At 38.1% G+C, this 19,090-nt stretch overlaps 1 pseudogene; it reads right to left on the reverse strand.

Annotated features, from left to right (window-relative positions):
• Positions 1-453: 453 nt before the first annotated feature.
• On the reverse strand, positions 454-1,385 carry LOC126065033 (olfactory receptor 2H2-like; annotated as a pseudogene).
• Positions 1,386-19,090: the final 17,705 nt, after the last annotated feature.

Below are 19,090 nucleotides of genomic sequence, written 5' to 3' on the forward strand. Positions count from 1 at the left end.
AAACCATAGGGAGGGTAGTTACAGGAAAATTAATGAATGTTGTAATAATCACAGTCTGATTGATTACTGATTATTAATAGTGATTACAGATAGTTTCACAGGATGCTTATATCATGGCCACAAGATGTTTGTGTTTTTGTTGTTGTTGTTTGTTTTTTTTTGTCTATCTTGTGAAAAGAAAAAATACCTTGCTGACACCAGAACTGAGACAGTACTCTTACGGAGTCCGGTATTTTCAGGGTTTTAGATGGTCACTTGGTTAGGGTTCCACAGGGCATATGGTTTCACACCCTGGTTTTGACCACCAGGGAAAAAGATGTTTTTCTCAAAAACCAGCTGTTAGTCTGGAATCCACATTTCAATTAGATAGCATGGTCAGCATACTATGCCTTTTTCTCGCTGACTGCAATGAAAGTTGTCTTTTCCTGAGACAAGTATATCTCACATTTCTCCCTAACTTGGGTCTCTAACCAGCAGCCTTTTCACAGCCCACTTAACCTCTTTGTTTCTCAAGGTGTAGATCAAAGGATTAAGTGAGGGAGTCACTACAGTATTGAAGAGGGTGAGGAATTTACTGTGTTTCTGTGTGTACTTGCTCTTGGGTTGTATGTAGACAGAAATTATTGTTCCAAAGAACAAAACCACAACAATCATGTGAGACCCACAGGTCCCAAATGCTTTCCTTCTGCCTTCAGCTGATTTTATTCTTAGCACCCTCCTCACAATGCAGCCATAGGAGACCAAAATAAGTCCTAGAGGAATAACCACATACAGGACACTAGCTACGGAGAGCTCATCTTCCAGGAAGGTTGTGTCCACACAGGCAATTTTAATAAGTGCAGGCCCCTCATATGCAAAATCATCCACCCTGTGGTGGCTGCAGAGAGGCAATTGGAAAGTAAGGATAGTCTGAACTGTGGACTCCACAAAAGCACTGATCCAGGCCATAGCTGCTAGTTGCCAAAGAAGCTTGGGGTGCATGATGACACCATAGTGAAGGGGTCGACAGATAGCACTAAGCGGTCATAGGCCATAACAGTTAGGAGGATATACTCCATGGAGCCCAGCCCCAAAGCAATGTATAGCTGGGTCACACAACCAGTGTAACTAATGGTCTTCTCAGGGCCCTTGAGATTCCAAAGCATCTGTGGGACAACACTGGTAGTGAAACAGAGGTCCAGGAAGGAGAGATTAGAGAGGAAGAAGTACATGGGTGTGTGGAGTTTGGGGTTCAAGTATGAGACCAGTATGATGGCTGTGTTCCCCATCAATGTCAGGATGTACATGATAGAGATGACTGGAAGGAGAACCATCTCCAACTGGGGCTGGTCAGAAAAGCCCAGTAAGATGAAACCTGCTGGGTTGCTAACATTTGTTCCTTTCATGGCTTCTTCATTGTAAATCGCCTTTCTTGGTCAACCTTACTTTATTCCTGTGGGAAGAAAATAGGATACCATAACCAATAGAAAAGCAAGAAACTGATTAAAACTTAAGCATTTGGAGACAGTAAATATAAAGAGAAATAACAGAAAAAATAATGTAAAAATTATGATAGGTTGATTTGTTATATAAAGAGACAAATGCATAAAGTCATGAATATATCAAATGCAGTGAGAGAAAACATATAAAAACAGAATTAACATTAGAATCATACACTAAAACAGATTTGGGATATATACCAAACTACCTGAAGACCAACAATGTACATACTGTGAAAAGGCAAAGACATTGAAAATAAATGATTGCTATGAATATAGATATGTAATAGACAATAAATATGCTAAAAATAATACTCAGTAAATTGGAAAACAGATATATGCTGAGCAGTTATTTTTATATGCATATAAAAAAAACCATTTTGATTTCAAAAAAAGCAAATGGCTCAAAGACGTTAGGTGCAATGAGGCTTATAAAGAAATGAGGAGGGAGAAAATCTTAACATAATTGATTGAACCCTGCCCTCCCCGTTTTACTAAGATCAACTGATATCAGATCACAAGACGGTCTGCCCTTCTACTCAGGATTCATTTTGGTCAGGAAATTCTTTACAGTGAATATCTGGTTTCATGGGTAAGAAAACGTTAAAATCAAAGTAAGATGTCTGTTAATAATTTTTCTCTTTGACAGATATAATAGATAAGTCGAAAGTCACTTTGAATGAACAGAGTATGAGAGAGTATACAAAGTTATACACACAGAGACAAGAACAGGAATATTTAAACAAAAACAGATATGACTGTAACTAGTATCATTGCTTTCCTATGAAGCAAATAACTACTGAAGGTACAACTGGCAATAGAGCTAAGAAAAACTGCTGTTATTTGAGTCATTAGTCTTTATAAATGTTGTTCTCTGGAAGAATCAAATTCAGTGTCCTCAATTAGCAAGTTATCTCCCCCACTCATTCCCTCACCCCTTGTGGTCCATATGTTTTATGCTTTTATTACAAGACTAGACAAATTCCTTCCCCTGATACAATTCACTGAAGCCCTGGTGGCACAGTGGTTAAGAATTCTGCCGCTAACCTAGAGGTCAGCAGTTCGAATCCACCTACCAGCTGCTCCTTGGAAATCCTATGGGGCAGTTCTACTATGTCCTATAGGGTTGCTATGAGTTGAAATCAACTCTATGGAAACAGGTTGTTGTTGTTGTAATACAATCCATTGACTTTGCACAAAGTAAACTGCGTAGAATTAAAAATGTAGTTTAAACTATTTGCAAAGATTAAGAAATGTAGTTATGGAAGTGCGTACTCCTGAACAGTCAATTTTGGGGTCCCCAAAATTACCAGAGCAGGTTGATTACCATGGGATTCAAGTCTAAATAACCTACTTTAAAAAAGAAAACAAACACAAAAAACCTCTGTACTAAAAATTTCTGCTTTTCCCTCAAAAATCCTAACCAGAAAACACAAAACAAAAACTTACTTTTAAGATTCCTAGGCCATTAAGCTGGATCTCAGGCAATTATTGCATGGTCCAGTTTAAAGAGAATATGTGGCACATTTTCTTTGATATTCATTGTAATGATTCTGAAATTTTGCCAAGATGAAACTATTATGTGTTTTGAGTGGAGAATATTACAGTGTCCAGAATTATAACAAATGAAGAAAACACTCTAGTGGACACATTTTTTTAGCATTTGTCTAACTGGCCATGTATTGGTGGTAAAGTAAAAGTGCTCAATGCTATAATGCACTGGTATTGACATTGACCTTAACTGGCTAAAATCCCTCTATACAGTAAAGGGAGAAAGAACACTGTTGTTGAAGGATTAGATTTCTACTGGGAGAAAGACAATGGGCAAGTGGCATCACTTTGTATCATATAATGCTACATTGTCAAGTTTCTTTGCCACATGAATTTGTGTCCAAGAAGAAGCAGTATTTTCCAAGAAGACTCCATCCTGAAACTCTTTCCTTTCTGTTTCACATTCCTGTTAATCAAGATGTGGTTGAGGGATTTTATGGTTGCAAAGAGAAAGCAGTCAATTTTCCATGAAACCCTGGTGGCGTAGTGGTTAAGAGCTACAGCTGCTAACCAAAAGGTCAGCAGTTTGAATCCACCAGGAACTCCTTGGAAAACGTGTGGGGCAGTTTTACTGTCCTATAGGGTCATTATGAGTCGGAATCAACTCGATGGCAATGGGTTTTGTTTTTCGGTTTATGAATTTAGTAAATATTGGGTTATACGTGAAAAGCAGCTTCCTTTATTTTTTCCATCACATGAGAAAGAAAGGCTACCTTCTAGGAAGAATGACAATCCAGCTGTAGGGGATGTTGGTGGTTTTGATGAAGATTCAATCTCGGTTCCAGTTCCAGGACAGGCAGTGGAAGAATCATCTGTGGGTAACCTGGTAATCGCTCTCTCCTGTAATCCCTTTACTCAAGCTATCTTCAGGTTGTTGGTGTTCACCTTATTTACTCAACATGTGTCTCTGGAGCTCTCCTTCCCAGACAACTTCCCATTGCTATATTGGAGAGGGAGGTGGGTCTCTAGAGAGATAGCCACAGAGGCTTGTGCTTCTGCTTCTACGAGAAAGAAATCAGTTTTACACCATTTTCGAAACACACACACACACACGTATTTTTGCTATAAATGTGTCCCTAAGAGAAAAAAAAAATTTTTTTTTTTCTCTTAGGGAAAGAGAAAGCACAATTAAATTTCAGGAGTAAGAACATTCTTCAGTTTTTTTCATAATAAGCTTGCAAAGCCAGTTAAGGTCATTCATCCATTTCTTACTATTTTGAGAGCTTCTTAATAGATCTATTTTTTAATTTATTTCTAAAATTTTTGTTAGTGAAATTTTGTGTGTTGTACTTATGTGTACGGACATGCACATATCTGTGTGTACATGCCAGAAGTAAAAACAGAGCTACTGAGCATCTAAGAACTGTCCTATAGACTGAAGAAATGATGGGAAGGAAGTGCACTCTAATAGCCAGTATTAAAGGAGAGAAATGCAAATACATTAACTCTTTTTAGAAATGGTTAAGTCATATCACAAAGTAAGTATGCCCTACATACAGCATTGCTATCACTTCTTAAAGAATAGACAATGATTTTTATAATTATCTCCAAAGCAGATGGTGTGCATTCCAAGTTTTAAATGATCCACTGGGGTGCAGGAAGGACATACTAGAAATCTTATGCACATTTATTTTGAAGCTCTTATAACTTCTCTTTCAGTTTATATTCTACAAAGGATATAAACATATGGAGTAATACATGTATTTACTTTGAATATTAAAAATTAATATACAGCCATGTGCCATATAACATCTGTTCAGGCAACGTCCAACTGCGTATACATCCATGGTCCCATAAGGTTATATGGGCAGTGCTCAGGTTATGAACATCCAACTTATATCAGCCAGTAGTTACAAACCAAAGTCTATTATATTAAAAATTTGGGGTACAATAATACAGTAAAAATGATAATAATGTTTTGATGCACGTCACAAAGTAGTACCCATTTATTATTACGAATCATTGTACGTACCTTGAATTTTTAATATAATAGGCTTTACAGGAGGCAGTTTGTAACTATGGGTTGCACGCAAGTCAGACATTCATAACCCAAGATAGCCTGTACATAATATGGCATTTTCACAATGTCCAAATCACATAATGCTCTATTTCACAGAATGTATCCTATTTCACAGGATGTTAAGTGACACATGACTGTATTGGAGCTGCAGGTCCAAAAAACATTTTCTAATGGGATAAACCAAAAAACTGAACCAAGTGCCATCGAGTCGATTCCAACTCATAGAGACCCTATAAGACAGAGTAGAGCTGCCCCGTAGAGTTTCCAAGGAGCGCCTGGCGGATTTGCACTGCCGTGCCTTTTGGTTAGCAGCTGTAGCACTTAACCACTATGCCACCAGGGTTTCCTTCTAATAGGTACATGGTAGTAAACACTTAGAAACAAATAATGCATTGACTCTTTCAGAGTCCTCCTTCTATAAACTATTTTTCCAACTTTAGTGCCAAAATGGGGTAAAGGATTGGTCAGATTAACTGGTCATTGGTTTGCCCTCAGATCACTCATTGTCTTTGTATTACAGGAGGACTGGCCCCCTAAAGGCTTTTGCATAGACTTGTTACCAGAGTATAGCCTTGGTTCTTGTCTTCAGTGTGGGAAAGAATTCAGACACTGAGACAAATAGTGCCAAATGAGAAGAGGTTTATTAGCAAACAGAGGGTTAGTAGCAAAAGTACATTTGACTAGGGAGCATCAACAGGGCTAATCAGATATAGTCTGAGAGCTCCAATAGTCATTTTCTTAGGGTTTTTATACCCTTCTTGTCTCTTATCTCTCCCAGTTAACGTTTAACAGCCAAGTCAGGGACCCCTATAGAGACTATTTCCTTGGCTTAATGTTTAATTACCAAGTTAGGGACCTTATCAAGTTAGGGACCCCTATAGGGACCATTTCCTTGGCTTAACATTTAAGTACAAGTCACCATCTTATTGAGGAATGTCCCCACCCCCTGTCTCTTCCTCCTCCCAAGTGCAAGCTCTCTCCCTAACCCGTTACATCTTTCCCCCCTCAAGTACCATTCTCCCAAATCTTTGGGGTTGTTGAAGCGGGGTGGTCTGTCTCCTGTAGCTACTTCTTGCTGTCATTGGGGTATAGATCTGGCCCTAGGAGAGGGACTTGTTTTTTAATGAGGGGTTTGCTTGACTTTGGGAGCCAAGGGTGGAAGCGTTGGGCAGCTTGATCCAAAGGGCTTGTATTATTTGTAAATGTCTGAATTACAGCCATCTGCAATTGAAACTTTTGTAACTTGGAGGATATAAAACGAGTCAGTATTTTAAAGAGGCAGGATCCAAACAGTAAAAGAAGAATCAAAGACATTAAAGGGCGAAGGAACGGTATTAGCCAAGAGTTCTATCTTTGTTCAGCTTGTGTTTGGAGTAGTCTGGCCTTATCTAAGAAGTGGCAAATATGTTCTTGGACTTGGCCAGTTTGGTTCACCCAAAAGCAGCATTGTTCACCTAGTGTGGTGCATATAACCCCCTGGCCTGCCACCAACATGTCTACTCCTCTTTGATTTTGAAGTACTACAGCTGCCAAAGAATTTATCTGGGTTTGTAGAGTAGCTATAGAGGCTGTTACCTGGGTATTGAGCTGGGCTAGTTCAAGTGAGAGATTTGTATAAACTTGAGCAGTTCCTATCACCCCGATGGTACTGGCTGTGAGGCCGGCTGTTCCAATAAGGCTTCTAAGTCCTATTAATATGGGAATTAGGGGCCCTGCTCTTTTTGTCACTCTATGAGTGGTGCTTAAAGGTAAAGGGATAGGAGCTCTTGTTTCAGCTAAAGACACAGGAGGAAGGACATGTCTTACTGTGCATAATCCCATCCAATTTGTGGGTAGGCATATATAATCTGTATTTATACATACATAATATAGGCCTGAAGATAAGGTTCTGGCCAGATTTCTTTATCTCTCAATTTATATTGAGCCCACACCATGTTACAAAAGAAAACTAATCTCTTTTTCTTCAGGGTTTGAGGGTCAAATCTGTCCCTTTTTTTTTTTTTTTTTTTTTGAGGATAGATCCCTGAGGCGAAGCCGGTGGTACCAAGTTTTGGTTTCCCATCTGGAAAGGAACAGAGTGAGTCATAGGAGGTAGGACATCTCCTGTGCCCCCGGTGTTAAGTCACTGCCTGGAGAAGGCGTCTCTTCTCAGACCTTGGCTTCCAGAATTAATTAGTCTTACCGTGTAGCCCATCTTGAAGTTTCTGGCCTAGAAACTTATTTTCTCTGTCTGGGAAGTCCTCATTTCATTGGCAAACCTTACTATGCATTGAAGCTGACACCTTGATTGTCTCACCCCCTGACACACTGCATAATCTTGGGGGTCTCTTGGAATTGGGCATATGAGATTATTTAGCATTTGTGGGAGTCCCTCTTCTATCCATACCCAAGGCGGGGTAATCTTATTATTTTCTGGGCCTCTCCCTTCCTTTTCTCTGTAGAACCCACAAACCCATTCCTCATGTCTGTCCCTCTCTGTATACTTTGTGAATTGTTTCTGCACACTGGAAGAGGGAATCAGGGTGCGGAGGGCTGTCAAAAAGTAGACTCCTGCAGCCCACTTCTTTGTATACTCTCGGACTTTCAGATTCTTTGTAAAGGGGGTAACAGATATAACTTTAGTTAGTCTAATGAATAACCTTAAGATTCTTGATTCAATGAGGCAGACCGATGTGTCTCTATTCATTCTTTTATAACATGAAAGCAGGAGGAGCTGATCAAGGAAAGGCCACGTGTGTTTCGTTTCACAATGGTGGTATAAACAGGAACGGGAGAGAGGTCCTCCGGTACAATTATCCCTTAGCCTATTACAAATACGGCACTGATCCCTTTTGTAAAGCATGCACGAAGGATATAGATGTAAGTATGTTAGCTAGAAGTTGGATGGGGCTGAGAGATGCAAAAGATAGATGGATGGCTGGTCTCTTAAAGAGACTCGCCGACTTGGCATGACTTTCGCTGAGGTTAGCGGGGTCAGGTGTTCTGGGCCCAAAATGTGCTGCTTTGTGAGCCGGAGTCCTAGAGGGCGCTTCTCTTACATGTCTCAGTTTCTCTCCCAGTTGTCTAAGACAGTCAGGAAGGCTCGGAGCGCTGGGCTGCCAACCCTTATGTGCACATCTCCGGACCAGCCTGGTTGTTAATTAAGGGAAGTTGAAAGTCCCTGTGAGGCCCCTGCACTTCTCCGGTTTGACCCACACACCTCTGCAAAGCAGAGGGAGAGAGTGCCTCTTTTTCTGGGAGCCTAAAAGAGCCAGACACTCATTATAATTCCTGTGCACCCCTGCACATCTTGGGTTTGACCTAGACACCTCCGCAAAGGGGAGGGATGTAGTGCCTCTTTTCTTAGGAGTCTGAGTCAGTCATTATTACCGTATTTTTGTTAATAGACCAAGTACAGACCAATCTTTCTAGCATCTCTCAGACCTCTCTCTTACTAGAAGAAACAAAACACACACACACACACACACACACGCACGCACACACACTCACAGAGGTAGGGTGCCTAAGCGCAGGGCTGGAAAGGAAAAAAAAGAAAGCCCGCACTCTCAGGTGGACTCACTACTTTCCGTATGAAGAAGGAGGAAGTTTTGGATCGAGTCATGGCACCAGAATATGTTACCGGAGAGTAGCCTCAGTTCTTGTTTTTGGTGTAGGAAAGAATTCAAACACTGAGACAAATAGTGCCAAGGGAGCAGAGGTTTATTAGCTAACAGAGGGTTAGTAGCAAAAGTACACTTGACTAGGGAGCATCAAGTGGACTACTCAGATATAGAGAGAGTCTGAGAGCCCCAATAGTCATTTTCTTAGGGTTTTTATACACTTCTTGTCTCTTATCTCTTCCAATTAACGTTTAACAGCCAAGTCAGGGACCCCTATAGAGACTATTTCCTTTGCTTAATGTTTAATTACCAAGTTGGGGACCTTATCAAGTTAGGGACCTTATCAAGTTAGGGACCACTATAGGGACCATTTCCTTGGTTTAACATTTAACTATGCAGGGACCATCTTATTGAGGAATGTCCCCACCCCCTGTCTCTTCCTCCTCCAGAGTGCAAGCTCACTCCCTTCCCCTTCCAGACTCTCATATCAACTGGCTCCCAAGTGGGAGACGCTAGCAAGAGATTAGAATGAAAGAGAAAGGGGAAGCCAGGGTATTTCTGCCTCCCTCTATACTGTGATAGGCTCCTCTAGCAGTGGTGCCCTCTTCCCTTTCACTACAGCTCCAGTGGCCGGCCTACTCTGGCCCAGATTGCCCCAGATGATCCTAGTCTCTTCACTCCTTTTGGTTCTCCAGTCTAGGGGTGGTAGTATTTTATTGCTGTTTCTAATCTCAGGGTTAATTTACATTCCACTGTTTGGGTTCTCTGCTACCTCATACTGGTGTAGCCAATTCATGCATTGAATTCTCCCTATTACAAATACTCGAGAACCCAAAATAATTTATAATTGTCTCCTAATGAAAAATTTTAATTCCATTCTTATCTTTTTCTGTTAATGACACCTATTTTCTATAGCAAATTTTCACAGAAGACAAAGTCTTAATCCAAACTAATGAGTTTCTTAGTTAGGTATAAACAAACAAAAAAACAAACCTGTTGCCACTGAGTCAATTCTGACTCATAGCAACCCTATAGGTCAGAGTAGGCCTACTGCCATAAGGTTCCCAAGGGACAGCTGGTGGATTCGAACTGCTGACCTTTTGGTTAGTAGCCGAGTTCTTAACCACTGTGCCACCAGGGCTTGGACAGCATAAAAATAATTGAAGGGTATTGCATGTTCAGATAGAAAATAACATTGGAAACAGCCTAATTGACCCCAAAAGCAGGATTTGATAAATTATTTGTTTTGTATTCTTAAGATAGAATTATACCTATATATAATTTTTAAAAAACTAAGAATATACATCAAAATTTAAAAAAATAAGAATATACATCTATATCTATACCTCTATTTATCTACCTACCTACCTATCAAGCTATCTATCTGTCTATCATCTATCTTATCTATCATCTATCTATCTTATCTATCATCTACCTATCATCTCTCATCTATCTATCTACCTATCATCTATCTACCTACCCACCCACCCATCTATCTATCATCTATCTATCTACCATCTGTCTATCTGTCTATCTATCTATCTATCTATCTATCTATCTATCTATCTATCTATCTATCTATCTATCTATCTATCTATCTATCTATCTATCATCTATCTATCTATCTATCTATCTATCTATCTATCTATCTATCTATCTATCTATCTATCTATCTATCTATCTATCTATCTACCATCTGTCTATCAACTATCTATCTATATGGAGATGGATAAAGCCCAACAACGAACCCCAAAACCCAAACCCATTGACATTGAGTCAATTCTAACTCTGAAAGACCCTACAAGAGAGACTAGATCTGCCCCATAGGGTTTTCAAAGCTGTAAATCTTTATGGAAGCAAACTGCCACATCTTTCTCCCATGGACTCGAACCAACCAACCCTTTGGTTAGCAGCACTGAACCACAAGGGCTTCTCCCAACATGATAAGTGATAAAAAATCAAAACATATTGTGTCTCAACATAAAGAAAAGAAAGATCTTCACAATTGGACCAACAACATCATGATAAATGGAGAAAATATTGAAGCTACTGAGAATATTTTACTTGGATCCACAATCAATGCTCATGGAAACAGCAGTCAAGAAATCAAATGACATATTGCCATTGCTCAGATCTGGTGGAAAATACCTCTTTAAAGTGTTCAAAAACAAAGACGTCACTTTGAAGGCTAAGGTGTGCCTGACCCAAATCATGGTATTTTTAATCGCAAAAAAAAAAAAATTTTTTTTCATGTGCGTTCAAAAATTGGACAATGAATAAGGAAGACTGAAGAATTGATTCCTTTGAATTATGGCATTGGCGAAGAATACTGAATATACTATGGACTGCCAGAAGAACAAACAAGTCTGTTTTGGAAGAAGTACAGCCAGAATGTTTCTTAGAAGCCAAGATGGCGAGACTTTGTCTCATGTATTTTGGATATGTTATCAGGAGGAATCAGTTCCTGGAGAAGGACATCATGCTTGGTAAAGTAAAGGGTCAGCAAAAGAGACGAAGATCCTTAATGAAATGGATTGAAACAGTGGCTGCAACGGTGGGGTCAAGCATAGCAACGATTGTGAGGATGGCCCAGGACTGGGCAGTGTTTCCTTCTGTTGTACATAGGGTTGCTATGAATCAGAACAACTAAACCACACTAACAACAACAAAAACATAAAACACTAATATATGATATTAATAACCTGTAAATGTATTCTTGTATGATACAGTTATAGAAATACAATTTTTATGTTTTAATAATTGCTTTTGGAGACCATATGAAAGAATGATATTGGGGAGTGATACAAAGAGGACTTTCCTATATTGATAATTTTTTACTTTTTAAAAGAAATTTAGATCCAAAGCAGAGCTAACGTTTATTACATTTGGTGGTGAGTTCATAGACTTTTGTTATTTCTTGAATAGTAAAATGTTACCTAATTTACAATAAAAATTAAATCATATGTAAACAGACACTTATTTCCTATCAAACCTGTATGATACCTAAACGTTATCATCCAAAGCATTATAAATATATTAATTAGCCACATGTAGAATTAAAGAAAAATCATTGTTCTTTTGCCAGATAATTACCTTTATTCCTATTTAAAAGGAGTAAATATTTAGTATACAGAATTTGGAAAATAACATAAGGGATAAATATGGGACAAAACACCTTAAGTGTATGCTATAGACATAGAAGTATTTTGTATTTTTCCTCCCAGAATAGTAAATAGGTCACCCCTCTTCTTTTTCTCTCCCCTCCTCTTTTCTGCCTTCCCTCTTTGACTTCTAAAAGTGAGATAATATGATATAATTAATTTTATAATTTGTATACTGATATTTGGAAGCCAGAATTCTACCATATACTTTTTTTTTTTTTTTTAGCTTTTGTTAAAACGATTGTCCTTAATCATAACCATAATGTTAAACTCACCCCACTTCAATTCAGTAGACATTACTCCTAGGGTGTGGTTATGGATCCAAAGCCACACTTTCCGAGGTCAAATCCCCCATTTGAAAGAAGAGACTACTCACATACTTAAGCCTTAGGTTCCTCATCTGTAAAACAGAGATAATAACTTCCTCAGAGGTTTGAAATAGGATTATATGAGATGATGCAAGTAAACAAACCAGCATAATTACTGACCTAACTCAGGGAAGATGGAACAGCGACTGCGATGGCTATTGGTTTGCTCACAGTTTATTTTTTCTTCATTTTTCCTTTTCTGGTCAAGCTATGTTATATCCCCAGGACTGTGTACTGTCTTACACTTCACCATAGTTACCACTTATCTACTATCTAGTTAGTGTTTTTCCTTCTCCACTTTCCCTCTCAAGTAACCTTCAAAGATTGTTTCTTTTTGTGTGGAAACATTTTCATATGGTTTTATAATAGTGGCCTCATACAGTGTTTATCCTGTTGTGATTGACTTATTTCACTGAGCATAATGCCCTCCAGGTTCATCTATGTTGTGAGCCCAGCTTCTTCATTCATTGTTCTTTATCAATGCATAGTATTTCGTTGTGTGTATGTACCATAGTTTGTTCATCCATTCATCTGTTGATGGGCACTGAAGTTGTTTCCATACTTTTGCTATTGCCAATCATGATACAATGAACAAGTGTGTGCATGTGTCTATTCACGTGAAGGGTCTTATTTCTCTAGAATAGATTCTTAGGAGTGGGATTGCTGAATCATATGGTATTTCTATTTCCAGCTTCTTAAGGAAACACATATCATTTTCCAAAATGGCTGTACCATTTTCATTCCCACCAGCAGTGCATAAAAGTTCCAAGCTCCCTGCAACTTCTCCAACATTTGTTTTTTTTTTTTTTCATTCGTGCCAGTAATGTTGGGTTAGATAGTACCTCATTGTAGTTTCATTTGCATTTCTTTAATGACTAGTGATCATGAGCATTTCCTTATGTGTCTGTTAAGCCTCTTGAATGTCTCCTTTGGTGAAGTGTCTGTTCATTTCCTTTGCCTATTTTCTAATTGGATTGTTTGTCTTTTTATTGCAGAGGTGTTGGATTTTCTGGTAGATTTTGGAGATTAGACCTTTGTCAGATATGTCATAGCCAAAAATTTTTTTCCCAGTCTGTGTGTTCTCTTTTTACTCTTTTGATGAAGTCTTTTGATGAGCATAAGTGTTTAAGTTTTAGGAGATTCCTTTGATCTAGCTTATCTTCTGGTGTTTGTGTATTGTTAATTATGGTTTGTATGCTGCTTATGCCATATATTAGGCCCCTGCTATTGATCTATTTTTTTCTTCTATGATCTTTACAGTTTTTGGTTTTATATTTAGGTCTTTGATCCATTTTGAATTACATTTTGTATGTGGTGTGAGGTATGGGTCCTTTTTGAATTATTCACAGATGGACATCCAGTTTTGCCAGCACCATTTGTTTAAAAGACTGTCTTTTCCCCATTTAATGTACTTTGGGCCTTTGTTGGAAATCAGGTAATTGTAGGTGGATGGATTTACATCTAGGTTCTTGATTCTGTCCCATTGGTCAATGTGCCTGTCACTGTACCTGTACTATGCTATTTTAACTACCTTAGCTGTATAGTAAGTTCTGAGGTCAGGTAGTGCAAGGCCCCCTACTTTGCTCTTTTTCTTCAATAGTGCTTTAATTATCAGGGGTCTCTTTCCTTTCCATATAAGTTAATGATTAATTTTTTGATCTGGTTAAGAATACTGTTGTATTTAGATCAGGATTGCATTGTATTTTTAGATTGTTTTGGGTAGAATTGACATTTTCACAATGTTGAGTCTACCTATCCTTGAACATAGAATGTTTTTCCATTTATGTAGGTCTTTTTGTATAGTTCTTTTACATCCCTGGTTAGATTTATTCCTAACTTGCCTTTTTTTTTTTTTTTTTTTTTAGGGGCTATTATAAATGGTATTGCTTTCCTGGTTTCTTTTTTGTAGTTCTCTTTATTGGTGTATAGGAATCTATCTGACTTTTGTATATTTATCTTATATCCTGCTAATCTGCTGAATCTTTCTATTAGTTCTCATGGAATCTTTAGGGTTCTTTATGTATAGTATCACGTCATCCACAAATAGGGATAGTTTTGCTTCTTCCCTACCAATTTGGATGCCCTTTATTTCTTTTTTTTACCTAGCTAGGACTTCAAGCACAATGTTAAATAGAAGTGGTGATAAAGGGTATCCTTGTCTTGTTCCCATTCTCCAGAGGAATGTTTTCGGCCTCTCTCCATTGAGAATGATGTAAGCTGTTGGTTTTGTATGAAACCAAAACAAACAAACAAACAAAAAACCTATTGAGATCAAGTAAATTCTGACTCATAACAACCCTACAGGACAGAGTAGAATTGTCCCATACGGCTTCCAAGGAGTGGCTAGTGGATTTGAACTGCCAATTTCTTGGTTAGCAGCTGAACTCTTAACCAACTGCTTCTTTATTATGTTCAGAAATTTCCTTTCCATTCCTAGCTTATTGAGAGTTTTTATCAAGAATGGGTGTTGGACTTTATCAAATGCCTTTTCTGTGTTCATTGAGATGATCATGTGAGTCTTTTATTTATGTATTGGATTACATTGATTTGTTTTCCAATGTTAAACCATTCTTGCATACCTAGTATGAATCCCACTTGGTCATGGTGTATTTTTTTTTTTTTTTAATATGGTGCTGAATTCTTTCGGCTAGAATTTTGTTGAGAATTTTTGCATGTATATTTATGAGACATGTTGGTTTGTATTTTTTTTTTTTTTTAGTGGTGTCTTTGCCTGATTTTGGTATTAGGGTTATGCTGGCTTCATAGAATGAATTCAGAAGTATCCTTTCGTTTTCTATGTTCTGAAAAAGTTTGAGTGGTACTGGTACAGGTCTTGTCTATGAAGCCATCTGAGCCAAGACTTTTTGCTGTTGAGAGTTTTTGTTTTTGTTTTTAATTACCTTTTCAATCTCTTCTCTTGTTATGGGTCTGTTCAGATTTTCATCCTCAGTTTGTGTTAGTTTTGGTAGGTAGTATGTTCCTAGAAATCTGTCTGTTTCTTCTAGGCTTTCAGTTTTGTTGGAGTACAGTTTTTCATAGTACTCTGTTATCATCCTTTTTATTTCAATTGGATCTATTGTAATGTCCCCCATTTCATTTCTTACTTGGGTTATTTGCTTCCGTTTTTGCTTTTCTTTTGTCAGTTTGGCCAGTGGTTTGTTGATTTTGTTGATTCTTTCAAAGAACCAACTTTTGATTTTATTGATTCTTTCAATTGTTTTTTATTCTCTATTTCATTCATTTCTGCTCTGATCTTTATTATTTCCTTTCTTTTGGTGGCTGTGGGCTTCTTTTGCTGTTCTCTATTTGTTCTAATTGTAGGGATAATGTTCCTATTTTTTCTTTTTGATGTGTCCTCCTATTGCTATAAATTGACCTCTGAGCACTGCCTTAGCTGTGTGCCATATGTTGTAGTGTAATGTGTTTTCGTTCTCATTTGATTCTAGTAGTTTTTTTATTCCATCTTTGATTTCTTGTGTTACTCAGTGGCTTTTAAGCAGGGTGTTATTTAGTTTCCATGTATTTGATTTTTTTTTTCCCCTTGGTCTTCCTGTTATTAATTTCTACTTTTTTGGCATTGTGATTGGAGAAGCTTCTTTGCTGCTTTGTATTATCTCAAAGTTTTGGATTTTGTTGAGGGTTGCTTTGTGGCCTAAGAGGTGACCTATTATAAAGTTCCATGTGCATTGGAGAAGAATATATACTTTGCTGCTGTTGGAAGGAGTGTTCTACATATGTCTATGAGGTCAAGACAAATGATTGTGGTCTTACGATCTTTACTGAGTTTCTTTCTAGATGTTCTGTCCTTTACCAAGAGTGGTGTGTTCAAATTTCCTGCTATTCTTGTGGAACTGTCAATTTCTCTTTTCAGGTCTGCTAGAGTTTGTTTTATGTATTTTGGAGCCCTGTCATTGGGTGCATCGATATTTATTATGTTTATGTCATCATGGTGGACTGTACCTTTAATCATTATATAATGTCCTTCCTTGTCTTTTATGGTGAATTTTGCCTTAAAGTCTATTTTATCTCAGGTTAGTATTGCTACTTCTGCTCTTTTTTGGTTGCTGTTTGCTTGATATATTTTTTTTCCATCCTTTGATTTTTAATATATTTACGTCTTTGTGTCTAAGGCATGTCTCTTGTAGACAGCATATTGATAGGTTCTGTTTTTTCATCCATTCTGTCACTGTCTGTCTCTTTGCAGATGCATTTAAGCAATTTATGTTCAGTGTGATTATCAGTAAGTGTGAGCTTATTGCGATAATTTGTTGTACTTTTTTGTGTGTGGTACTGACATTTTCTTTGTTTCTTACTCTCCTGTGCTGAGTTCCTTTCATTTGTGAAATTTCTTTTCTTTTTTATTTTGTTGTTATTTTAGATTTTGTTTTTACTGAGTATGTAATTTTTTTTCTTTATTTTCATGATAAGGTTTGTTTAACTTTCTTTGTGGTTACCTTGAAATTTACCCTAATCTTCCTAAGTTTGAACCAGTCTTTTGTTACTTGATATAGCCTTCAATTCCTCTCCTTTTGAAATTCCTACATCTACACCATGTATTCCCCCTTTTATTGTTCTGACATTGTTGTCATTTACAGATTGGCATCTCTAGTTCCCTCTTTTGAATCTTTTAGTTTTTGTCTTATCCTGGAGAGTTCATTACCTAGGTTGGTATTTTGCTGATACTTACCAGTGTCCTGGATTCAGATTCTCTCACTGAAGGACTCCTTTTAATAATTCCTGTAAGTTCAGTTAGGTTTTTACAAATTCCCTTAATTTCTGTTTATCTAGAAATGTTCTAATTTCACCATCATATTTGAGAGAGAGTTTTGCAGGATATATTATTCTTGGTTGGCGATTTTTTTTCTTTCAAGTTTTTTTTGTATCTCCTCCTATTGCCTTCTTGCCTGCATGGTTTCTGTCAAGTAATCAGAGCTTAGTCTTATTGTTTCCCCTTTATATGTGACTTTTCGTTTTTCCTAAGATGCTTTCAAGGTTTTTGCTTTGTCTTTGGTTTTGAGAATTGTGGTTATGATATGTCTTGGTTACTTTCTTTTGGGGTCTATACTATAGGGGACTTGTTCAACTTCTTGGATGTTTAGCTTTTGAGCTTTCATGATATTAGGGAAGTTTTCTATCAGCAAATCTTCAATGATCCTATCTGTGTTTTCCATTTTCTCCTGCTACTCTGATCATGTGCAACTTTTTGCTCTTGGTAGTTCTTAGGTTTTCTTCATTCTTCTTCATTTTTTTCTCTGATTTTTTCCTCAAATAAAGTGGCATCCATGGATTTGTCTTCAATTCCACTGATTCAGTCTTCCATTGTTTCAAATTTGCTCCTAAAACATTCTATTACCTTGTCCATTTCTGAAATTTTGTTGTTTATCTTTTGGATTTTTAATTGGTGCTTTGTATACTTTCTAATTATTTATTTTGACATTTTGCTCTTCTATATTTTCTGAGTTCTTCTACTGATTTGTCAGTGTTTTCTTTGATTTTGTCTGTTTTTACTATGTTTTAATTGGTTTTGTCTGTGTTTTCCATGATTTTGTTTGTGTTTTCCTTAATCTTTTTCCTAATCTCTTGAAGAACCCTGAATATTAGACTTTTCATTCCCTATCAGGTAATTCCAGTGACTTTTCTTCTGTAGGAAGGTCAGCTGGTGCTTTATTCTGGTAGCTTACTGGAACCATCTTGTCCTGTTTTTTGTTTGGTTTTTTAAATATATTTTGATGTTGTATGTAGTCTCTGAGACATTCAGGTATTATTTCCTTTATTTATTTATTGTAGGTTTCTTCGTTTCATCTTGTATTTTTGTTTTGTTTGGCTACATCTGGGTGAGTGGGCCAGGTGTGCTTTGTTGTTTATTTTTCTGTAGGCATGATAGTTCTTACCACTTTGTCCTGGTGTGCAGGGCTGGTTGCTCAGCTATGGTGCAGCAAGACAGACCCAGCAGGAATGGAAGGGACAGAGGTAAGTCATTTGTCTGCAGTTTGAACCCGGCAGGGGACTGAAAAGGTCCTCTGTGGTCTGCGGGGCAGATCCTGAGCCAGCAGGAAGAGGTTTAGGGTCTAGGCTGGGTCCCCTTGGGGCTGCAGCTGGTGGTGGGAGGGGTCTAGAGCTGTGGGAAGTACCCTGGGGTCTGGCCCAGCTCTTCTAGGGGTTGTGGTGAGTGGCAGGGAGGGATCTGGAACTGGCAGGAAGGGGCTTGGGGTCTGGCCCAGGTCCTCTTGGGGCTGCAGGTGACAGGGCAGAGGAGAGGGTTAGGGAGGCAAAGACAGCATCAGAGGGGGCTAGATGGAGGAGGGTAATAGGGTAGGTTGGTACTCTGGTTCCCAGCAGTCAAGGTTGCCACAGCGGGGTGGTTATAGCCGCTGTTCTCCAGAGGGGTAGGTGTTACAGGAGCATGCTCTTGTGGTTACTGGGTGAGAGACTCTGGGCTTTTCCTTGAGTTGCAACTAGCAAATGTGGTCTTACTAGTCTTGGGTGTGTCCACACCGTACCTTTATCTCCTATAGGAAATTTCGTGGAGGTGCCTTTCTGCATGAGGGGTTGTTGGCTTTATTCCAAGATGGCAACACTGAGTCATGCTGTTTGGTCAGGATCTTCCATTCTGTATCTCTAGTTCTTCCCTGTTTTCTATTGGTTTCTTCTTCTCAGTGACTTCCAATCTAACACTTTATTCCTTCATTTAAAGTTCAAGTTTCTTGGTTTGACATTGGTAACCCTTTTGCTTGGGTTTTCAGGTCTTTGTTGCAGCTAAGTGGCTTACTGCATCTGGCTAGTCTGCCATCTTGGCTGTGCTCTGGTTTGTTCACATTTTCTGTCATCTATATTTTGGATTAATTTTTTTTTTCATTATCACGGATGTGATGATAACCATTATCATCATTTAAAAAATATTTTTCTTATTCTA

This window comes from Elephas maximus, chromosome 1, assembly GCF_024166365.1.
Source record: "Elephas maximus indicus isolate mEleMax1 chromosome 1, mEleMax1 primary haplotype, whole genome shotgun sequence".
Lineage (NCBI taxonomy): Eukaryota > Metazoa > Chordata > Mammalia > Proboscidea > Elephantidae > Elephas > Elephas maximus.